At 33.2% G+C, this 26,285-nt stretch overlaps 1 long non-coding RNA gene across 1 annotated transcript; it reads left to right on the top strand.

The window, feature by feature from the left end:
• The first annotated feature begins 24,040 nt into the window (after positions 1-24,040).
• On the top strand, positions 24,041-25,807 carry LOC134686055 (uncharacterized). Its single transcript, XR_010101520.1, has 3 exons — positions 24,041-24,287; positions 25,132-25,269; positions 25,708-25,807. It is a non-coding gene; the product is annotated as an uncharacterized LOC134686055 (long non-coding RNA).
• The last annotated feature ends 478 nt before the right edge of the window (positions 25,808-26,285 follow it).

Here is a 26,285-nt window from a genome sequence, read left to right as displayed (position 1 = left end):
AAAAGCACCACACATTACAGTAGAGGCGAAATATACCAAAGGATATAAAGCACCACACATTAGAGTAGAGGTGAAAGATACCAAAGGGTAAAAAACACCACACATTATAGTAGAGGTGAAATATACCAAAGGATATAAAGCACCACACATTAGAGTAGAGGTGAAAGATGCCAAAGGATAAAAAGCACCACACATTAGAGTAGAGGTGAAAGATACCAAAGGATATAAAGCACCACACATTAGAGAAGAGGTGAAAGATACCAAAGGATATAAAGCACCACACATTAGAGTAGAGGTGAAAGATGCCAAAGAATAAAAAACACCACACATTAGAGTAAAGGTGAAAGATACCAAAGGATAAAAAACACCACACATTAGAGTAAAGGTGAAAGATACCAAAGGATATAAAGCACCACACATTAGAGTAAAGGTGAACGATACCAAAGGATAAAAAACACCACACATTAGAGTAGAGGTGAAAGATACCAAAGGATATAAAGCACCACACATTAGAGTAAAGGTGAAAGATACCAAAGGATAAAAAACACCACACATTAGAGTAAAGGTGAAAGATACCAAAGGATATAAAGCACCACACATTAGAGTAGAGGTGAAAGATACCAAAGGATATAAAGCACCACACATTAGAGTAGAGGTAAAAGATACCAAAGGATATAAAGCACCACACATTAGAGTAGAGGTGAAAGATACCAAAGGATATAAAGCACCACACATTAGAGTAGAGGTGAAAGATGCCAAAGGATATAAAGCACCACACATTAGAGTAAAGGTGAAAGATACCGAAGGATATAAAGCACCACACATTAGAGTAGAGGTGAAAGATACCGAAGGATAAAAAGCACCACACATTAGAGTAAAGGCGAAATATACCAAAGGATATAAAGCACCACACATTAGAGTAGAGGTGAAAGATACCGAAGGATAAAAAGCACCACACATAAGGGTAGAGGCGAAATATACCAAAGGATATAAAGCACCACACATTAGAGTAGAGGTAAAAAATACCAAAGGATAAAAAGCACTGCGAATTAGAGTAGAGGCGAAATATACCAAAGGATATAAACCACCACACATTAGAGTAGAGGTGAAAGATACCGAAGGATAAAAAACACCGCACATAAGAGTAGAGGCGAAATATACCAAAGGATATAAAGCACCACACATTAGAGTAGAGGTGAAAGATACCAAAGGATAAAAAGCACCACACATTATAGTAGAGGCGAAATATACCAAAGGATATAAAGCACCACACATTAGAGTAGAGGTGAAAGATACCAAAGGGTAAAAAACACCACACATTATAGTAGAGGTGAAATATACCAAAGGATAAAAAGCACCACACATTAGAGTAGAGTTGAAAGATGCCAAAGGGTAAAAAACACCACACATTATAGTAAAGGTAAAATATACCAAAGGATAAAAAGCACCACACATTAGAGTAGAGGTGAAAGATACCAAAGGATATAAAGCACCACACATTAGAGTAAAGGTGAAAGATACCAAAGGATATAAAGCACCACACATTATAGTAGAGGTGAAAGATACCAAAGGATATAAAACACCACACATTAGAGTAAAGGTGAAAGATACCAAAGGATATAAAGCACCACACATTATAGTAGAGGTGAAAGATACCAAAGGATAAAAAGCACCACACATTATAGTAGAGGTGAAAGATACCAAAGGATATAAAGCACCACACATTATAGTAGAGGCGAAATATACCAAAGGATATAAAGCACCACACATTAGAGTAGAGGTGAAAGATACCAAAGGGTAAAAAACACCACACATTATAGTAGAGGTGAAATATACCAAAGAATAAAAAGCACCACACATTAGAGTAGAGGTGAAAGATACCAAAGGATATAAAGCACCACACATTAGAGTAAAGGTGAAAGATACCAAAGGATATAAAGCACCACACATTATAGTAGAGGCGAAATATACCAAAGGATATAAAGCACCACACATTAGAGTAGAGGTGAAAGATACCAAAGGATATAAAGCACCACACATTAGAGTAAAGGTGAAAGATACCAAAGGATATAAAGCACCACACAGTTTAGTAAAGGTGAAATATACCAAAGGATAAAAAGCACCACACATTAGAGTAAAGGTGAAAGATACCAAAGGATATAAAGCACCACACATTAGAGTAGAGGTAAAGATACCAAAGGATAAAAAGCACCACACATTAGAGTAGAGGCGAAATATACCAAAGGATATAAAGCACCACACATTAGAGTAGAGGTGAAAGATACCAAAGGGTGAAAAACACCACACATTATAGTAGAGGTGAAAGATACCAAAGGATAAAAAGCACCACACATTAGAGTAGAGGTGAAAGATACCAAAGGATATAAGCACCACACATTAGAGTAGAGGTGAAAGATACCAAAGGATAAAAAGCACCACACATTATAGTAGAGGCGAAATATACCAAAGGATATAAAGCACCACACATTAGAGTAGAGGTGAAAGATACCAAAGGGTAAAAAACACCGCACATAATAGTAGAGGTGAAATATACCAAAGGATAAAAAGCACCACACATTAGAGTAGAGGTGAAAGATACCAAAGGATATAAAGCACCACACATTAGAGTAGAGGTGAAAGATACCAAAGGGTAAAAAACACCACACATTATAGTAGAGGTGAAAGATACCAAAGGATATAAAGCACCACACATTAGAGTAAAGGTGAAAAATATCAAAGGATATAAAGCACCACACATTATAGTAGAGGTGAAAGATACCAAAGGATAAAAAGCACCACACATTACAGTAGAGACGAAATATACCAAAGGATATAAAGCACCACACATTAGAGTAGAGGTGAAAGATACCAAAGGGTAAAAAACACCACACATTATAGTAGAGGTGAAATATACCAAAGGATATAAAGCACCACACATTAGAGTAGAGGTGAAAGATGCCAAAGGATAAAAAGCACCACACATTAGAGTACAGGTGAAAGATACCAAAGGATATAAAGCACCACACATTAGAGAAGAGGTGAAAGATACCAAAGGATATAAAGCACCACACATTAGAGTAGAGGTGAAAGATGCCAAAGAATAAAAAACACCACACATTAGAGTAAAGGTGAAAGATACCAAAGGATAAAAAACACCACACATTAGAGTAAAGGTGAAAGATATTAAAGGATATAAAGCACCACACATTAGAGTAAAGGTGAAAGATACCAAAGGATAAAAAACACCACACATTAGAGTAGAGGTGAAAGATACCAAAGGATATAAAGCACCACACATTAGAGTAAAGGTGAAAGATACCAAAGGATAAAAAACACCACACATTAGAGTAAAGGTGAAAGATACCAAAGGATATAAAGCACCACACATTAGAGTAGAGGTGAAAGATACCAAAGGATATAAAGCACCACACATTAGAGTAGAGGTGAAAGATACCAAAGGATATAAAGCACCACACATTAGAGTAGAGGTGAAAGATACCAAAGGATATAAAGCACCACACATTAGAGTAGAGGTGAAAGATGCCAAAGGATAAAAAACACCACACATTAGAGTAAAGGTGAAAGATACCAAAGGATAAAAAACACCACACATTAGAGTAAAGGTGAAAGATACCAAAGGATATAAAGCACCACACATTAGAGTAGAGGTGAAAGATACCAAAGGATATAAAGCACCACACATTAGAGTAAAGGTGAAAGATACCAAAGGATAAAAAACACCACACATTAGAGTAGAGGTGAAAGATACCAAAGAATAAAAAACACCACACATTAGAGTAAAGGTGAAAGATACCAAAGGATAAAAAACACCACACATTAGAGTAAAGGTGAAAGATACCAAAGGATATAAAGCACCACACATTAGAATAGAGGTGAAAGATACCAAAGGATAAAAAACACCACACATTAGAGTAAAGGTGAAAGATACCAAAGAATATAGAGCACCACACATTAGAATAGAGGTGGAAGATACCAAAGAATAAAAAGCACTGCGAATTAGAGTAGAGTTGAAAGATACCAAAGAATATAAAGCACCGCACATAAGAGTAGAGGTGAAAGATACCGAAGGATAAAAAGCACCACACATTAGAGTAGAGGCGAAAGATACCAAAGGATAAAAATCACCGCACATTAGAATAGAGGTGAAAAATACCAAAGGATAAAAAGCACTGCGAATTAGAGTAGAGTTGAAAGATACCAAAGAATATAAAGCACCACACATTAGGGTAAAGGTGAAAGATACCAAAGGATACAAAGCACCACACATTAGAGTAGAGGTGAAAGATACCAAAGGATATAAAGCACCACACATTAGTTTAGAGGTGAAAGATACCAAAGGATAAAAAACACCGCACATTAGAGTAGAGGTGAAGGATACCAAAGGATAAAAAGCACCACACATTAGAGTAGAGGTGAAGGATACCAAAGGATAAAAAGCACCACACATTAGAGTAAAGGTGAAAGATACCAAAGGATAAAAAGCACCGCACAGTAGGGAAGAGGTGGAAGATACTGAAGGATAAAAAGCACCGCATATTAGAGTAGAGGCGAAAGATACCAAAGGATAAAAAGCACCACACATTAGAGTAGAGGTGAAAGATACCAAAGGATATAAAGCACCACACATTAGTTTAGAGGTGAAGGATACCAAAGGATAAAAAGCACCACACATTAGAGGAGAGGTGAAAGATACCAAAGGATAAAAAGCACCACACATTAGAGTAGAGGTGAAAGATACCAAAGGATAAAAAGCACCACACATTATAGTAGAGGCGAAATATACCAACGGATATAAAGCACCACACATTAGAGTAGAGGTGAAAGATACCAAAGGGTAAAAAACACCACACATTATAGTAGAGGTGAAAGATACCAAAGGGTAAAAAACACCACACATTAAAGTAGAGGTGAAAGATACCAAAGGATAAAAAGCACCACACATTAGAGTAGAGGTGAAAGATACCAAAGGATATAAAGCACCACACATTAGAGTAGAGGTGAAAGATACCAAAGGATAAAAAGCACCACACATTATAGTAGAGGCGAAATATACCAAAGGATATAAAGCACCACACATTAGAGTAGAGGTGAAAGATACCAAAGGGTAGAAAACACCACACATTAAAGTAGAGGTGAAATATACCAAAGGATAAAAAGCACCACACATTAGAGTAGAGGTGAAAGATACCAAAGGATATAAAGCACCACACATTAGAGTAAAGGTGAAAGATACCAAAGGATAAAAAACACCACACATTAGAGTAGAGGTGAAAGATACCAAAGGGTAAAAAACACCACACATTATAGTAGAGGTGAAATATACCAAAGGATAAGAAGCACCACACATTAGAGTAGAGGTGAAAGATACCAAAGGATATAAAGCACCACACATTAGAGTAAAGGTGAAAAATATCAAAGGATATAAAGCACCACACATTATAGTAGAGGTGAAAGATACCAAAGGATAAAAAGCACCACACATTATAGTAGAGGCGAAATATACCAAAGGATATAAAGCACCACACATTAGAGTAGAGGTGAAAGATACCAAAGGGTAAAAAACACCACACATTATAGTAGAGGTGAAATATACCAAAGGATATAAAGCACCACACATTAGAGTAGAGGTGAAAGATGCCAAAGGATAAAAAGCACCACACATTAGAGTAGAGGTGAAAGATACCAAAGGATATAAAGCACCACACATTAGAGAAGAGGTGAAAGATACCAAAGGATATAAAGCACCACACATTAGAGTAGAGGTGAAAGATGCCAAAGGATAAAAAACACCACACATTAGAGTAAAGGTGAAAGATACCAAAGGATAAAAAACACCACACATTAGAGTAAAGGTGAAAGATACCAAAGGATATAAAGCACCACACATTAGAGTAAAGGTGAAAGATACCAAAGGATAAAAAACACCACACATTAGAGTAGAGGTGAAAGATACCAAAGGATATAAAGCACCACACATTAGAGTAAAGGTGAAAGATACCAAAGGATAAAAAACACCACACATTAGAGTAAAGGTGAAAGATACCAAAGGATATAAAGCACCACACATTAGAATAGAGGTGGAAGATGCCAAAGGATAAAAAACACCACACATTAGAGTAAAGGTGAAAGATACCAAAGGATAAAAAACACCACACATTAGAGTAAAGGTGAAAGATACCAAAGGATATAAAGCACCACACATTAGAATAGAGGTGAAAGATACCAAAGGATATAAAGCACCACACATTAGAGTAGAGGTGAAAGATACCAAAGGATATAAAGCACCACACATTAGAGTAGAGGTGAAAGATACCAAAGGATATAAAGCACCACACATTAGAGTAGAAGTGAAAGATGCCAAAGGATAAAAAACACCATACATTAGAGTAAAGGTGAAAGATACCAAAGGATAAAAAACACCACACATTAGAGTAAAGGTGAAAGATACCAAAGGATATAAAGTACCACACATTAGAGTAGAGGTGAAAGATACCAAAGGATATAAAGCACCACACATTAGAGTAAAGGTGAAAGATACCAAAGGATAAAAAACACCACACATTAGAGTAGAGGTGAAAGATACCAAAGGATAAAAAACACCACACATTAGAGTAAAGGTGAAAGATACCAAAGGATAAAAAACACCACACATTAGAGTAAAGGTGAAAGATACCAAAGGATATAAAGCACCACACATTAGAGTAGAGGTGAAAGATACCAAAGGATAAAAAACACCACACATTAGAGTAAAGGTGAAAGATACCGAAGAATATAAAGCACCAAACATTAGAATAGAGGTGGAAGATACCAAAGAATAAAAAGCACTGCGAATTAGAGTAGAGTTGAAAGATACCGAAGAATATAAAGCACCAAACATTAGAATAGAGGTGGAAGATACCAAAGAATAAAAAGCACTGCGAATTAGAGTAGAGTTGAAAGATACCAAAGAATATAAAGCACCGCACATAAGAGTAGAGGTGAAAGATACCGATAGATAAAAAGCACCACCCATTAGAGTAGAGGCGAAAGATACCAAAGGATAAAAATCACCGCACATTAGAATAGAGGTGAAAGATACCAAAGGATAAAAAACACCACACATTAGAGTAGAGGTGAAAGATACCAAAGGATAAAAAGCACCACACATTAGAGTAGAGGTGAAAGATACCAAAGGATAAAAAACACCGCACATTAGAGTAAAGGTGAAAATACCAAAGGATATAAAACACCACACATTAGAATAGAGTTGAAAGATACCTAAGGATAAAAAGCACCACACATTAGAGTAAAGGTAAAAGATACCAAAGGATAAAAAGCACCGCACAGTAGGGAAGAGGTGAAAGATACTGAAGGATAAAAAGCACCGCACATTAGTGTAGAGGCGAAAAATACCAAAGTATAAAAATCACCGCACTTTAGAATAGAAATGAAAAATACCAAAGGATAAAAAGCACCACACATTAGAGTAGAGGTGAAAGATACCAAAGGATAAAAAGCACCACACATTAGAGTAGAGGTGAAAGATACCAAAGGATAAAAAACACCGCACATTAGAGTAGAGGTGAAGGATACAAAAGGATAAAAAACACCACACATTAGAGTAGAGGTGAAAGATACCAAAGGATAAAAAACACCGCACATTAGAGTAGATGTGAAAGATACCAAAGGATATAAAGCACCACACATTAGAATAGAGGTGAAAGATACCTAAGGATAAAAAGCACCACACATTAGAGTAAAGGTGAAAGATACCAAAGGATAAAAAGCACCGCACAGTAGGGAAGAGGTGAAAGATACTGAAGGATAAAAAGCACCGCACATAAGTGTAGAGGCGAAAAATACCAAAGTATAAAAATCACCGCACTTTAGAGTAGAAATGAAAAATACCAAAGGATAAAAAGCACCACACATGAGAGTAGAGGTGAAAGATACCAAAGGATAAAAAAACACCACACATTAGAGTAGAGGTGAAAGATACCGAAGGATAAAAATTGGGGTCTAAGTTGGTTTGTTTGGCTCATTAGTCCACAGACATATATGGTAAAATCTACACCAGTCCTAGGGTCTGTTGGTGTTTATATCATTTAATAAAAATATAAGCACCACATAAAAAAACTTAGCATCATGGGAGGTAGCTTCCCTCCTATTTGTCCAACTGACATGCATAGGGGTCTAAAGCACTCTATTGGGGTCTACATGTACGTTGGATTGTTATGCTCATTAGTCCGCAAGCACATATGGTAAAATCTTCACAAGTCCTGGGGTCTGTTGATGTATATATCATTTAAGAAAAATATAAGCACCACAGAAAAAAAGCTTAGCACCATGGGAGGTAGCTTCCCTCCAATTTGTCCAACTGACATGCATAGGGGTCTAAAGCACTATATTGGGGTCTACATGTACGTTCGATTGTTATGCTCATTAGTCCACAAGCACATATGGTAAAATCTACACAAGTCCTGGGGTCTGTTGGTGTATATATCATTTAAGAAAAATATAAGCACCACAGAAAAAAAGCTTAGCACCATGGGAGGTAGCTTCCCTCCAATTGGTCCAACTGATGTGTATATGGGTCTAAAGCACTCTATTGGGGTCTAAGTTGGTTTGTTATGCTCATTAGTCCACAGGAATATATGGTAAAATCTACACCAGTCCTAGGGTCTGTTGGTGTTTATATCATTTAATAAAAATATAAGCACCACATAAAAAAACTTAGCACCACGGGAGGAACCTTCCCTCCAATTGGTCCAACAAACGTGTATAGGGGTCTGAAGCACTCTATTGGGGTCTAAGATGGTTTGTTATGCTCATTAGTCTACAGGCACATGTGGTCAAATCTACACAAGTCCTGGGGTCTGTTGGTGTATACCATCACTTAAGAAAAATATAAGCACCACGGGAGGTAGCTTCCCTCCAATTTGTCCAACTGACATGCATAGGGGTCTAAAGCACTCAATTGGGGTCTACATGTACGTTGGTTTGTTATGCTCATTAGTCTACAGGCACATGTGGTAAAATCTACACAAGTTCTGGGGTCTGTTGGTGTATATATCATTAAAGAAAAATATAAGCACCATATAATTTTTTTTAGCACCAAGGGAGGTAGCTTCCCTCCTATTGGTCCAACTGACGTGTATAGGGGCCTAAAGCACTCTTTTGGGGTCTAAGTTGGTTTGTTATGCTCATTCGTCTAAAGGCACATATGGTAAAATCTACAAAAGTCCTGGGGTCTGTTGGTGTATACATCATTTAAGAAAAATATAAGCACCACAGAAAAAAAAACTTAGCACCATGGGAGGAAGCTTCCCTGCAATTGGTCCAACTGAAGTGTATAGGGGTCTAAAGCACTCTATTGGGGTCTTAGATAGTTTGTTTAGCTCATTAGTCCACAGGCACATACGATCCAAACTACACAAGTCCTGGGGTCTTTTGGTGTGCATATCATTTAAGAAAAATATAAGCACCATGGAAAATGGACTTAGCACCACAGGAGGTAGTTTCCCATCCATTGGTCAAACAAAAGGGCTAAAAGAATCTTTAATGCTGTTTGGTATTTTAAGTTGGTTTGTAAAGCTCATTGGTCCACAGATAACTTTGGTCCAGTCTTCAAGTCAAGAGGTCTTTTATATTATATTATATTTGATGAAAATATAAACACCACCTAAAACAAACTTTGCATCTGGAGAGGTAGCTTTCCTCTCATTGTCCCAACAGACAGATTTAGGGGTCCAACACATTCTTTGGGTATAAGATGGTTTGAAAAGCACATGTGGGCGATCTTCTAGTCCAGAGGTCTGTTGTGGTATATTTCATAAAAGAAATATAGTTAACACCACCAAAAATGAACTTAGCACCATGGATGATTGCTTCCACCCCCTTGATCCAATAGACAGGTATAGGGATGTAAAAAAGCACTTTGAGAGGTCTATTATGATTTATATGGCCCACTGTATGTGTCCAATTAACGAGTCCAGGAGTTTTAAGATATATTTCATTAAAGAAAAACTTTATTTTGCTTTAAAGGGCCATTTGGTTTACATATATGCACAACATTTTACTGACAGGTCTGCATCCTTAAAGCTGTGTAAATGGCTACTTAATGCAAACAAATGTTGTGAGGAGATTTTAAAGCCAGAAAAATTGTATTTCTTATGATAATTTTCCATTGCTCTTCCTGTCCTCAAGGAAAAAACCCTCTAAATGAGCACATGAAATAGTATGAAATAAGCACCTTATTTGTATAAAAGAAGAAAAAAAACAAATATGATATTCAGCAATGATTACAGGCTGCTGACTTGGAACAGTCACATATAGAAAATCATAAATAATATGACATGTACATTATGGTGTGATAATTGAAATCATATACTAAATTATTGATTCTTAATTGTACATCATTTTTATGAAATTGTGTGTCTAACTGGATATCTAAATCTTGTTTTTCTTTCCGCAGATTATCCAAATAGACATCAAAAGTGTTCAGATATCAGATGTATTACAGCTAAAGAATAAAATTATTTTGGTCATTTCACAGCTTTTGCCTACAGTCAACTTTTTATGGTAGGATAATATGCACGTCTTAAGACTGATTTTACTGTATTTCCTTCTATCTTGCTTGATTATGTAGCATTAAACAATTGTCACAAGCAAACATGTATTTGGATTTCAAGTTATTATTTAAATGAATTAAGGCTGTACTTTTTCAGTGAATCAAAGAATGAAGACAAATCAACTTATTTATACCCAAGCTGACCAACTATCAAGAAAGAGAAGAGAAGGCAACTCCATCTGAAGGAAATTAAAAGAAAAGATTTTATCGTTACAACAATAGATGTGAAAATGTTCTTTTTTCAATCTAAAACAGACATAACAAAAAAATACCCTTAAGAAATATGGTTCAAGAAAGTTTCTTAAAATATCAGTCTTACTATTTTTATATACTTGAAGATGTATTGTAAAACTAAATTTGTTAGATTAAAGTTTTTCAAGGCTTGAATTATCTCCCCTTATTAATCTAACTTATGCAAGACTTTTTGTTTTCCAACTCCTAGAATTCTAATTTTTAAAGTTGAAAACATGTGTCAATATGTTTTCTTCTTTGTTTACAGCTTTATGATTGGAGTTCAACCTTTTATCTCAAGAACAACATAAAGGAAATCTACTGCACAGATTTAAAAGTCTTCCTCTCTCTTTTTTTATGAATTTTAAAGATAATTTTTGAAGACAGACAATTTAACACTGTATTAGAGAAATTTATGTTGCAGAAATTCAAGAAACATTTTGTAAAACCAAACAATATGACTTTTATACTTAAATTAGTTCTTATTTCAAAATCAAATTACTAAGGGAGATAACTCTACTTCTAAATTATTTATCTGAAATAGTAAATTAAAGTGGCTCATTTTAGTATTATCTCTGACTGATAGATTTGTCCCTTAATAAAGATTAATGTTCCTAACAATTGATGATAACTTATATCTGCTGATGCAAATTGTCCCTTACTTTTAAGAGTATTACTTTTAAATTAAATATATGTTATTTTCAGGAGTTGTGTCCCTTTAATATTTTTTTAATTTATCAGAATATGTTTGGTGTATATGTAATCAAGGTGAAATTTTATGCTGATTACATTATTGTCGAGCTTTCGACTTAAGTCGAAAAAGCGAGACTAAGCGATCCTACATTCCGTCGTCGTCGGCGTCGTCGGCGGCGTCAACAAATATTCACTCTGTGGTTAAAGTTTTTGAAATTTTGATAACTTTCTTAAACTATACTGGATTTCTACCAAACTTTGACAGAAGCTTGTTTATGATCATAAGATAGTATCCAGAAGTAAATTTTGTAAAAATCATATTCCATTTTTTCCGTATTTTACTTTAAATGGACTTAGTTTTTTCTGCAGGGAAACAAAACATTCACTCTGTGGTTAAAGTTTTTAGAATTTTAATAACTTTCTCCAACTATCCTTGGTTTGTACCAAATTTGGACAGAAGCTTATTTATGATCATAAGATAGTATCCAGAAGTTAATTTTGTAAAAATAAAATTCTGTTTTTTCCGTATTTTACTATAAATGGACTTAGTTTTTTCTGAGGGGAAACATTACATTCACTCTGTGGTTAAAGTTTTTAGAATTTTAATAACTTTCTTAAACTATCCTGGGTTTGTACCAAACTTGGACAGAAGCTTGTTTATGATCATAAGATGGTATCCAGAAGTAAATTTTGTAAATAAATAAATCCATTTTTTCCATATTTTGCTTTTAAATGGACTTAGTTTTTCTGTGGGGAACCATTACATTCACTCTGTGGTTAAAGTTTTTAAAATTTTAATAACTTTCTTAAACTATCCATGGTTTGTACCAAACTTGGACAAAAGCTTATTTATGATCATAAGATTGTATCCAGAAGTAAAGTTTGTAAAAAGATTACTCCGTTTTTTCTGTAATTTACTTTTAAATGGACTTAGATTTTCTTACAATCATAAAATAGTAAGAAGAGGAATATTTCTATTGATTTTTTTTCCTCAATGTTGTTGAGCCTGCGATTAACAGCAAAAATAGGCGAGACACTGGGTTCCGCGGAACCCTTACAAATTTTCTTTATTTATATTTAAGGTTGTCATGCAGTCCTGTAGTTGTAGTATTTTTTTAATTAAGAGATGATCTGTATCAATATGTATTAAAATTAATTGTTTCTTTTGCACGCCCCTCAATTACATAGTAATGTCTTATTTCTTTATATCATAGGTATTAAATTTAAAGAAAGTCAATCTTGAAAAGAAACTTGGATTGCTGTGCAAAGTTTATGTTTAATTTGAAATTGTACCTTTATTTGATTGTACATTGTGCTGAACGTTGAATGAAGTTCATCTGTATAGATGAAAATTCTGTTTTGAATATTCATTGATTAATAAACTACATAAGATTATATAATGCAATACCTGTCTTTGTATTTTTTATGAATTAATTCAGAGCTCAGTACCACAATTTAAATCACAAAAAAAAACATTTGTCTTCTGTTTGAAGTTTCTCTGTTTGTCCATTAAATAATTAAACCTGTTAAACTAAGCATGAACATTTTCTTTATTACTGAATGATCAAATCAATAGAATATAAATCACATGTCCCAGAATGCAAGACAAAGGGATGCTGATCTCAACTGTTTTCATTTCAGAAGGTAGAAGAGTTTGATAAATTATATTTAGATGTCTGTCTTGTGTCTGGTGTCATTGATCTCAGTGTTTTTTTAAAGCAGGGGCTTTAACTGTGTCCTATGGACACTTCCCAATTATTTTTTTTTACATTGTAGCTATTATCTTGAAAACTATATTAGATATATAGAAACTTTAAAAATGATCAACAATGCAACATCTACAATTAAGACAAAATGAAAAAAACTCAACCAAAGACTCCTTGTTAAAGTAATTGCCCTTAAATGACGATTTTTAACTCATTTCTTGTTTGTACATATGTTTGCCTTCAAATGATAAGAATTGAAATAAAAATAAAGTTAAAATCTTAATTGGTTTACTTTTATAAATTGTTACTTGGAGGGAGAGTTGTCTCATTGGCACTCATACCACATCTTCCTATATCTAAGATCTACTCAAACAAACTCAAATTTTGAGTACATAGTTAGTAGACTGTCGCCCTTTAAGGAGTGATTGTCTTTAAATGAGGATTTTTTTACCCTTTATAGTGTCTTGAGCAAAACACAATAAGTGATAATCAATCAAGATTAACAAAACAGAGGTATTTAAATGAAAATTATATTCCCATTTATAATGTTTAAGAGTGTATTTTGAATAAGAACAAAGGCCAAGGTGAGCGACACAAGCTCTTTAGAGGCGACACAAGCTCTTTAGAGCCTCCAGTTCTGTAACTATTGTGCAAGTGTTTAGTCCAGCTTTGTTTCATTAACGTAAGTGTTTTAATATCTTGTGGGATGGAATTCATCATTCTTTCTTAATAAATCCCTGATTTAAACATAAAGGTCACCGAAACTGACATGAGCTACTGATATAACCACCAGTATTTGGTTGGTCTATCGTTTTTGTGTTTTTCGGTGTTTTGTAAAGTATTGCTCAATAGGTAGTCTTTTATCTATATTCGTTGGATGCCAAACTTTTTCCCGTTTTCAAAGGATGAATGGTATGTTTCGCAACTGACATTAAGATGAACTATGCTTTTATTTTTATTTTTTAAGATTCAGTCACTCTAACCTGCATGGCATTTTGTTCATTGACTTGGACAAATTCTTCTTCAAAATTTACAAAGGTTTCTTAAACCGTATTTGGTATTTACTGCTAAAAGGGCTTTTGATTTTTTGCAGTTAAACAAAGTGTAGAGATCAATAACTTAGTTCAAACCTTAAAGGAAGTTCATAAGAGTTTTTGCAAAAAACTTCCAATTACAAGACATAGGGAGTAATAAAGTCTAAATCTGTGCGCCATAGATGGAAACTCCAGCATTGAAGATATTAAAACTAGCGATATAAAAATCAAGCGATGGTGGTACAGACGAGATAAATGAGAAAAAAATCTGTGACTGAAAATGTATAGTTTAGCGCTGTAGACATAAAGTTATGCGCTGTACATATAAAGATCAACACACGAATTTTAAGGTCTATAGCGCTTAGTATGTCAAGTCCAGCAACAGAAGCTACATCTTCAGATCTTCCACACTAAACTTTTTATTTTTTGCGGTAGACTTGGCATATTTGGCTTGAATTCTGAATTTTGTTTCTTTATCCCGATCTTGACAAGACAAGACAAGACAAGACAAGACAATATTTTATTTGAGTCTCACCTCTTCTAAAACATTTACATAATATTACAATTTACATGTTACAATATAAAACAAGAGCCACTCTAAAAAGAGTTATGAGATACTATAAAGACATGAGAAGCGGGCACTGATTGATTAAAGGGAGGCTTCAGTGACTCCCTTTATAATCAACTAAATTTTTCACACGAAAGACCCCTCTCCCCCCCCCCGTCCCCCCAACAAAGCCCCATAGATCCGCATATAACACCATTCACATAGCATTTGAGTCTTATGCTTAGGACACCGGTGTTTTGTCTCTGAAATGATAAATCAGCTCTCACCAGCAAGTCTTTAAGGCTTTTGGGCCTACGGAGAGCCAGTACAGGCGGCTCGGGAAAGATCTTGGATAGTTTAGCATGTTTCTCGATCTCTTTCCAATTTTCGCGTATTAGGTGAGATAAGTTGTCAAATGATTTGTGATGGTAAGTCAAGTAGTACGCCGCTAGATTAAAACTGACGAGGAAAGGTAACACACAGCCACCGAAAGCTTTATTTTTGTGAAGCCCAGGTGGTCGTGTGGTCTAGCTTTATAACTGATACATATGAAACAATGGCCACCAGTTACTTTGCGTAAACACATTGAACCATGCCATAATACACAATCTGTTTTATCGGCACCGCCAGATGAAAGAGACAGCCAATTACCACCACCACCGCTGTCAGACGACAGATATAGCCACACCAATGCACCGCCGCTGTCAGACGACAGATATAGCCACACCAATGCACCGCCGCCACCTCCTGTACTAGGATTTATCACCTCCTCATCCTAATGAATCTGTTACGAATAATGCACTTTCTATACTACTTTTAAATCTGTACCTGCTGCAGCAGTTTTCACACAAAAATTTTCTACTCGCAAGTCAGTATGTTTTAATGGTACCTGATATTCTAGATTTAGAAAGGCTTCGTATTTTGATTTGTTTTTTTTAGTCATGGCAAATATTTATGTCATATATATCTTTTCCAGTATTAGGGGACGATCATTTGATATTCGAGAGGGGGGGGGAGATTTAGAAAATGAATACGTCAGCATTGAAAGTAAAAACAAATAATAGTTTCTTCTGTGGTAATATGAAAATAATAATCTGACTTACAAATTATTGAAAATAAATAACTCAGCAGGTCTTTTTATTCAGATTCTTCATAATATTCATCTTTTTTCCAAAAAAAATAATTCACGAAACACTTTCCAAATCTTTTATTTATAAAAGAAAAAAATATTCGAATGTCTGAAAACAGGTTTCATTTAACTTTTTTATTATTATATTGTCTCTGTAATACTCACCTCACTTTTATTACAGGGCCGTTACTACATTGAGGCAATTGCCTCATGTAAGAAATTTCAAAACCTAAAGCTTGTTTCTACCCAGTATATGATTATCAAATTGTTTTCACAGCGAGTATCTTGCAAGACGAAAGTTCTGTCCTCGGAGGTAGCCCCTGTTTTTGCATGGTCCATGTTTCTTTTTGCTTTTTAGTTTTCAGTGTTATTTGTCTTATTGTTTGTCGTTTCTTGTTCAATCTGTTCCCGGGTTTGTCTTTTGTTCATTAATTGCCCTTCTGTATTCTCTTAGTAATGCAATCCTTTTGTAATTTAGTAATTTTGTTTTATATTTGATCATTTTATTTAAAGACTTTTTACATGTAACTACACCTTAAATTGTATACCAGTTATGAGCTTAATCAAGTTGTAATTGAAATATGTTATAAAAATTTACTGAGTTATATCAATGATATCCAGTCCCTCTTGACTTCATTTGAAAAAAAAAACACATCTAATTTACAGGTATAAATGATTAAAATTCTGTAAGACGAAACACCAAAAAAAAAAACAGAACAAGAAAATGGCAGCCACATACTTAACTAGGTGGATTACATTTTTGCTTTAACCTACATATTTGTCTTTTGATGTTGTGCCTAAAATCTGAAGTCTTACATTATATCTATACATTTTGCTTTGAGACCAAAATATAGTAAAAAAAATATTAAAACAGAACTTGTGTTTACAGATTAAGAAAGGGTCTGGGAAACGCACAGAAAGCATGGTTTTGCATCATTTGTTCTGTAGCTTCTTGTGGTCTTCAGCAGATCACACTGATCCCTTCGTAATTTTTTTTCAATCGCTTCGCTCGGCATAAAAATGTTTTGCAATACTTTTTAAAGCAGTGCGGAAAATGAATTTCAAATCGAAAAAAAATCCTGCCCCGCAGCTAACATTTTAACTACATTTCTATGAATTTATTAATGATTCCTGATTCGGACGAATCTACAAAATAGCCAACAAAGTTCAAGGTCATTGGCGATTGAAGAAAACGTTTGTGTTTTTTAATGATTAATAATTTATACACATTGATTATACATTGTAACTATATTTTCTTTTCTTTTTTTTTATTTATTCAAATTAACCAGGGAAATAAAAATCTTCAATTTATAGCGAAGTTAATAATTAAGTCCGGACCTCTGTTCTCTGGTCATGTGATCTACTCATATATAACAAAACGCGGCACCCTAAGGCAAGGTGTGCTAAACAAATTTAAAGAGTTGAGCTGTGGACACAAATACCAGTGGAAAATTTAGGTATTTTATAAGTATAATTCTATATCTCCATGAAGAGCTTTCCAACGAAATATCAAAGTATATGAAAAATATAATGCATACAAAAATTCCACTTTTTGTTTGCGAGGTTTATTACCTCTTCTGTAGCCATTTTTGTACGAATTTTTCAAACTTCAATTGTATCAAAGCTACAGATATAACGAATAATTGAAATAGGCCATTTTGTACATAGACCAAGGAGAAACTTGATGCAAGGCATTATTGATTCACTGATTCATTTCATTCATAAATAGAAAAAGAGTACTTTAATTATGGAAAAATTATACCAGGATTTTTATAGAAAATCCACAGCCTTTAATACAGAGATTTTTGTTATAAAATTTGAAACATAGATTACTCACTTGCTTTTTTATGATGTGCTAGTGATTATTTTTTACACAAAAATCTAACCAACCTGTAAATTCCAAAATTCCTCATGAGGAGTCACTAAAGTTAAGCGCTCCCTAAAAGGTGTACTTGATTTGGTCCATATTTTTATTTGTTTTAACCAATAACTACATTAATAAACTTGTTTTTAGGAAATCAATGCTAACACTGCATGCAATAATCGTATATCTATAAGTCATCAAACTGCCAAATATGAGAGTACAAGGATAAAGGCTGTGTATTTTCTATAAAATTTCCATGTTTAGCATCGAAACAACACAAGGGTTCTTAATCCTTAAAATTATTTTTGTATTTTTAAGGTACTTGCATGTGGACCCTTAGGCTAAAATGTCTGCACTTTCAACTCAAAATTTCCTTGTGTCCAGAAAAACCTGTGTATCTTGAATAGTTTTAAGGCATAAATATATTTAAAATATGTTTCATATCATAGCAAGAGGAAAAAAAACCAAAATATTCCAAGGGCAGAAATTTAATATACTTTTGCTTATTATTACCTTGATCAGCATTTATGAAATCAATATTAGTATGCAGCTCATACTTATTAATGTGACATACCTTTAGCTATGGCTTTGTCAGTTTCTTTTTAACTTATGAGTTTCTGTCGTCCATGATGTGACGTCCCTCTGGTACCTCTCATCTGTCTTTTAAGAAACGTTTATATTTTTAAAAAAAATGATTGCCAAAAATGTACATGAATATTACCACAAATGTAAACATCAATTATGCCACAAATGTACATTTATCTTAACCTATAATGCTTTACTTCTATAAATTGTTATTTGAATGGAGAGTTGTCTCATTGGCACTCATGCCACATCTTCTAATATCTATTTATAAATTTCAACTACAGCATTGTGCATTGAGATCTAAACAATTGGTTGTAATAAACAGGTCAATATTTCTTGTACCATAGACACAACATACTGCAATATGAAATAAAAAAATATAATCACTTTAATGGAATGTAGCATTAATTCTTTGCTAAAAACATAAAGTTAAAAAAAGAAAAAAAAAAGACCTTAAAGTTTTATAAAATTTGGAATTTGACATCACTTTAAGGAGAACAAGACAGAAAAGGGGAGACAACTTTCAATTTGAACAAATTTTATGGGCTTGAAACAAAAATGATTTTTTTATTTAGGCCACACCAATTTAATTTCTTGTTCTACGGATTTTTGGACTCCAAAAATTGGGGCGAGCGAGCGATTTGAAAATTTTAATAAAAAAATATTTAATTTGCAATTTTTTGAGGCGAAGCTTAAAAAGTAAAGGCGAGCGATTACAATTTTTTTTTGTAAACATAAAATAGTAGCTTTGACTATATTAAAACTTGATTTATCACTTGTACCTTGACATTTCTTTAATTTTAAGAAGTATTTTTTCCCTGTTTAACAAGAAATAATTGAATAATTAAATCTGGTCTATGTATGTGTGACTGGCAATGAGACAATTCTCCATCCAAGTCATAATCAGGTTCAGAACAACCCCTTAATGTTATGAATATCCCTTTTATGAGGGGTCAAAATATTAAAGTTATAATATATTTTTTTTTTAAAACACTTTAAGTACAAAAGGGCTTATAGTTTCCCAAAGAACTATAATATTTGGTATTAAATGGTCAAAACATGTCCAAGAATTTTGTAATATTCCTGGACTTTAACCATGTTAACACATTTACTTTAACAGTTTAATATTATTCAAAATAAGTGGACCCATCCCTCTTTTAGAAAAGTTGTTTAAAATATAATGTATTTCTCCTCTTTTTGAGTAAAAAAGTCTAAGTTGTCAAAGGTTTTGTATAGTAGCACTGTACAAATCCTTAGTATTTCTATTTTCTTTTCTACAACAGACTGAACAGTAAACATGGTAAAATGGGCCCTTCGAGGGAAGGAGGGTTGGTCCCAACCTGATAATAACAAACATAGGTCAAAGTACGGTCTTTTACACAGTGCTTTGATCAAGACCAACCAGCAAGCTATAAGGGACCACAACTTAGTATTGTACACAATTCGAACAGGAAAACCAAAGATCTAAATTATATTTCCAAACGGGAAAATACCAATGAACCACATTAACAAACGATAACTGCTGAACGACAGGTCTTTGAATCAACCAGGACAGGTGCACAAACCTGCAGCGGGTATGACCGTCACCATACATTATAATTGCAGTTGAAGGCAAATCCTTCAGAGGTTCTTTGTACTTTATTTTAACAACGATTGAACGAAGATTTTTTTATAGGGAATATAAGTTAGGGGGAAAGAAACCAACGTTTTGTTCTGTACTGGTATTTCTATTTATATCGGAGCACTCCCGCTTTGAATAAATTGGTTTTTATGCTGAATCAAATATTCTCGCAGATATTTACAGTGTTGTGGGGTGCTGATAGGTTTAAAATCGTTATAAAAAGGCTAGATTGTGATTTAAAAAAACTAATGTTGAGATCTTTATATAATATTTACAAAAAAAAACGGTGCGGGAAATGGACATGATTTCATTTCCGGATGCGGGAAGCGGGAATATAATAAAAATAAAAAAAATCTGTTTTGAAAAAAATAGGTGCGGGCGGGTCCGTCGAACAAGGAATCAAATTGGTGTGGCCTTATAACTAAATCACACCTGTGACATTGAAAATTGCAATCCTATTAAAATAAGTTCTCATCACTTGCTCCTCATTAAAAAATCTTATGAGAACTTATTTTAATAAGATTGTGCAAATCAGTGACTGATTTAAAGTAAAAGGTAAAAAAGGTATCTTATGTATAAGTCTTATTATAAGTGTGAATTTTATACAAATGTCTGGCGTCCGTCTGTCCATCTATCAGTCTGTCCAGCGTCCACATGTCGCACTGTAACTTAAGACCTGCATATCAAAATTTCACAAAATTTAGCATATTTGTTTCTTAAGATGGTCAAACGATCTGTATAATGTTTGGTGATAATAGGATATAAACTTTTTGAGTTACTGGACTTTATAACTTAAACAGGAGTATGTATTTTTCACATGTCGCGCTGTAATTCTCAAAAACAATTTTCTGATGATTGCTTTAAACTTCACACACTTCTAAATTATATTAATCTAAAGATCTGTACACTTTGTCGTGATGATTAAATATTTTTTTTTAGAGTGATTGAGTATTTTGTAAAAAAGGGGGCTGGGTTTTCACTTGTCGCGCCATATCTCATAAATGATTTGATATTATGATTATGAAGAAAATATTTCATTTATTTCTTAACATTTTTAGATAAATGTTTCTTCTGTAATCATTTTCTTCATGGAGGCATATTTTATTCTTTATTTTATTGCTAGAGGTTGTGTAAGGTATATAAAAAAATATGTGATATTGAGACAATTCTCAACAAGAGATGAAATGACACAAAAAGTAACATCAATAGGTCAGCATACCGACTTCAACAGTGAGCAAATCCCATAGTAAATTAAAGAATTAGCACAATTTGTTGTCTTCATAAATTCGAATGAATATTTTGGAAATATGCAGATTATATTCAATCAACAACTTCTGGGATAGTTCTTTTGAAGGGTAAAGATGGGGGGGGGGGGGGGGATATGCATTAAAGTACATTTGTAATGATAGTTCACAACTATTAAATTATTCACTTTTTAACCGGATTTTTGTGACAAAAATGTCGGTTATTAAATTGGGGATGCTCGGCGGGCGGGCGGCAATCAAATGTTGTCCGTGCATTAACTCAAGAACCGTTCAACCAAAGCTTTTAAAATTTTAACATGTTGTTACTGACAACTAAATGAACGTCAAGTTCAATAATGGCCATTTTGACTTCTACCGTTCAGGAGTTATGGTTCTTGAAAGATTGAAAAATGGCATTTCCAGTCGTGTCCGTGCATTTACGCATGAACAGTTCTACCAAAGCTTCCCAAATTTTAATATGTTGTTACTGGTGACAAAATGGAGGTCAAGTTCAATAATGACGATTTTGACTTTTACTGTTCAGGAGTTATGGTTCTTGAAAGATTGAAAAATGGCATTTCCAGTCGTGTCCGTGCATTTACGCATGAACTGTTCTACCAAAGCTTCCCAAATTATAATATGTTGTTACTGGTGACAAAATGGAGGTCAAGTTCAATAGTGACGATTTTGACTTTTACTGTTCAGGAGTTATGGTTCTTGAAAGATTGAAAAATGGTGTTTCCAGTCATGTCTTGCATTTTCTCATGAACCATTTAACCAAAGCTTTTTAAATTTTAATATGTTGTTACTGATGACAAAATAGAGGTCATATTTGATATTGACAATTTTCACTTTCACCAATCATCAGTAATGGTTCTTGTGATATTGCCAGGACACAAATAAATGCTAATGAATCCGGTTTGCTGTCGTTGTGACAGCCTCTTGTTTTATATTCAGACTTTTTCATGAATTTTTGCATTAGTTGGATGATCTGCATTTAAATTGCAGATACGATTGTTTTATTTAGATCTATTTACAATTGTTTTCCTCTGAGTCTTTGTATGAGCATCATATATATTCTTGTCAAGGATGTATATATGATGCTCATACAGTGACAAGAATATATATGATGCTTATACAAAGACTTAAGTGCAAAAGTAAAGTTTTGGGATATTTTAAAGACATATCACATCTTAACCTAGTTTGATTGATCAAAATTATATCCTCTAATGTTTTTTAAATGTTTTTCAGGCTGAACTAGTAAATTCAAAGAGAATACACAGTAAATATCAAAATAACACAGAAAATTATGTGGTATAGTACTACATGAAGCTGAAGGTAAATAAAGACTTCAAAGAAAGTTTCTCCATGGTAAGTTATATTTTGTTTTACAATCATCTTTTTAAAGTCCAATAGACAGCTTTTGAGTTTGATGCATTTCCATCAAAAACTTTGGTTTTAGGGAACATATTTCTTGCGTTTAGGGGCATCCTCACTTCTGTTCCAATGTTGGAGCAATCGGTTGGAAAACAATGATGCTATTTTGCACGAATTACTTGGCAAATTGAATTCTTATAATTGACAATCAGCACTGCTGTCATTAGGGAATAGTGATCAAGTACCTACCGAACAAATATTATTTCTAGTTTATCCTGCACAATGATGATCGCTAAGACGTTTGATGTAATTTATTAGTGCAGGGATACAGGCAATCCCCTCCATCTGGTATATGATGTCATAGAGGCACGCATAATTGACAAGTTTTTTACAGTGATGGACAAACTCAAAAGTGGTCTATTAACTTGTTTGAACAGATAGAAGTTTTAAGGTCGATTAATGTAAAGGTCAACATAACAATGAATGATAAAACTTATGCTTATGGTCAAATTGGATTTTCCAGGTCAAAGTCAAAAGTCAAGGTCAATGTTGCATCTTTTGTAGAATGATTATAAAAATACTTATATGCAGGGTCAAAGATTAGATGGGCCTTATTTCAGAATGCCACATTACTCTTCATTAGAGCAAGCACAGGTTAAAGGTCATTTCCCAGGTAGCACAAAACATTTTCAAAACATTTTTATAAGGTTTTATAAATGTCTTATCAAAACGTTGTCAAACAAATATTTTCGTGATGTTATGTACATATTTTGTCTTTGATTTTTAAAACATTTATTTAAAACATTTTTTGAAAATATTTTTACAATGATGTAAGAATATTCATAAAAATGTTTTCGATAATATTTTTTAAGATATTTTGTTTGAATGTTTTATAAATGTTCAGAAGATATGTAGGTTCTACCTCTGAAAAACATTTTAAAAGTATATAAGTAGAACATTCTTAACAATATTACTCTAATGTTTTAAAAACATTTTCTAAAAATGTTTCATAGAATGTTTAAATAACATGCCTTTAAGATATTTTAACAATATTTCTTCATAATATTTGATGAAAACATTTTGAAAACATTACGCTTTAATATTGAGAAAATGAATTTATAAAACATTTTTTTGCTAATATTTTAACAACATTTTAAAATAATATTATGAACACATTTACCCAAAAACATTTAAAAAACGTTTCGCATTTAATATTGAGAAAATGAATTTATAAAACATTTTGTTGCTAATATTTTAACAACATTTCAAAATAATATTATAAACACATTAACCCAAAAATATTTAATAGAAAATGTTTAAACAATATTTTTAAGACATTAATTTAGGTTATGTAAAACAAATAATTTCATTAAATGACAGTGATTAGAGCGGTACTTGGTCTCATATATAGCATTATATAGTGTAGTGCTATTTTCCGGATTATCTGTTCCACTACCGACAACAAACTTTTTACAAATTTAAAATCTAACTGTTCCCGGTGACCAACGAACATGAACCCAAGGAATTTTGGAATCAGTAACCGGAAGTTTTATTTACCGCCATGCTGTAAACAAAGACAAAGGAAACGTAGAAAATAAAGAATAACCTTATCATGCGTTAAAACTGGTAAGATATGACACTAGTTTACATTTATAAATCATTGTTCTGCTTCTGAAAATATCTTGATTAATTTGTTTAATATATTCAAAGAATTAATACGAGTGTAACATGTGTAACTGTAAGCAAGTATAATGCAAAAAGGGGGGTGCTGATAATTTTAGTCTGCCTCGATGTTATGATGTTTATGTCCAGTGAACATTAGAATTATACTAAAAGGGTTACCCTCAAGTTTTTTTTTTATATGATTTTAAAATCTATATTATTATAAATGCAACTACTTCATCTTGACTGCTTGTAACCACTCACCATGTCTGAAAAGTATTTTTACAAGTCAGTCCTTCATTTGCTTTAACAGACTAGGCTATTTAAGCAGTACTTTATTCACTGAATCGCTGGCGACATATCTTTATACTAATCAAGGGAATCCCAAATACGCAATGGTTATCAAAGCTTTTGCTATTTGATAACGCGAGTGTTGTTGCCTCTATAATATATTGTTTTATGTTTATGTAACTCGTACATTTGTTTCGAGCCTTACAGCCTATCGCCAGGCCAGATAAATATGTATGTGCCGATCCCAAGACAGGAGTTTGACTCAGTTGTTGCCGGTTCATTTCTGACATATTTGTTTTTTCGTCAAACTTTATAAATTACATGAATTATGCCGTTACTTTCTTTTTTTGAATTGTTATATCATACGCCTTTACGGGACGTATTATGGAATACCCTGTCGATCTATCTGTCCGTTCCTCTGTCTGTAGGTTGTGATCTTTGAACATGTAGCTGACTATTACAATGTGACTTTTTCTAACTTATATTTTATTCATTTTGTTTATTTTAACTTTTGTAGGATCAATTAGATGTACCAAAATGTATGATAGATTTTCTGAAATGCAGATTAAAAGTCGAGAATGGAAATGGGGATTTTAAAAAAGAATATAAGCTTAGAAATGATTACAACCATCCTGGAAGAGCAAATTATATGAAGGTATTTATTCTTTAAAATCTTCAATCTACATAACATGTATTTGTGCAAAAATATGCAATAACCATTACAAAACTTTTTTTTCTTTGTAAGACCAAGAACATGTTACAGGTTCTTCATGGCTGGCTACTTTTTTATAGTTGAGAAAACTATAGTGTATAGTATACATGACTTATTTCAAAAACTGGTGAAATCTACTGTTACACTTGTTTAATAATTAAAAAAAATCTATAGATGTATAAAATAGCTACAATTGTTGCTTCACAATCCATTAACACTGATAAGTTGACACTTTTCAATATATTTTGGTAAAACCACTGTGGATTAAATGAAGAGAAATAGTTTATTGTGTAATTTTGATTAGATTAACTGAAGCTCCACTTGTTTATGTTGTTTAATCACTTAACCGATGGACTTATTTGTTTATGCTTTATTTTACAGAAGCCAGCAGATGTCAAAGAAAATAAAAAGAATGGAAGAAAGGAAACTTTGAAAAAGAACAGTGATATGAAAATATTGAATAAATGTTTTGCATTTATAATTGTTATTCTATCTTGTATAGTGTTGACTAATTATATATCAGGCAGCAAAGAAAACAGTTAAAAACTATGCAGAAAAAAATGTCTTACGGTACATGAGATCAAGAAATACTTCTAAAAAAAATCCACAAAGATATTTAAAATCAGAAAAAAAGAATACCTTTCTGTAAGTAAAACCATGACCAACTATATAATATAACGTGTTCAATGAATACAAAAAAAAGGGTTATGTCAATGAGACATCAATCTGACAAAAGTAAATAAAATATATGTTGATTCAACTGTAATCAACAAACAAATGTAAAAGGAGATGTGGGGTAAATATCAGTATGACAGCAGTTGTTTTTTCAGATGCAGATCTAGGATTATGAGAAAAGTGTCCACATGCTCTACACTAGACAAAGTTGGATTGAAATAGTTGGAATTAGATAGACTATAATTATAGCTTCATAAGGGGACACAGGATCCCCCCCCCCCCCC

The sequence above is a fragment of the Mytilus trossulus genome, chromosome 10, assembly GCF_036588685.1.
Source record: "Mytilus trossulus isolate FHL-02 chromosome 10, PNRI_Mtr1.1.1.hap1, whole genome shotgun sequence".
NCBI lineage: Eukaryota > Metazoa > Mollusca > Bivalvia > Mytilida > Mytilidae > Mytilus > Mytilus trossulus.
This window is presented reverse-complemented; position numbering and strand designations above follow the sequence as displayed.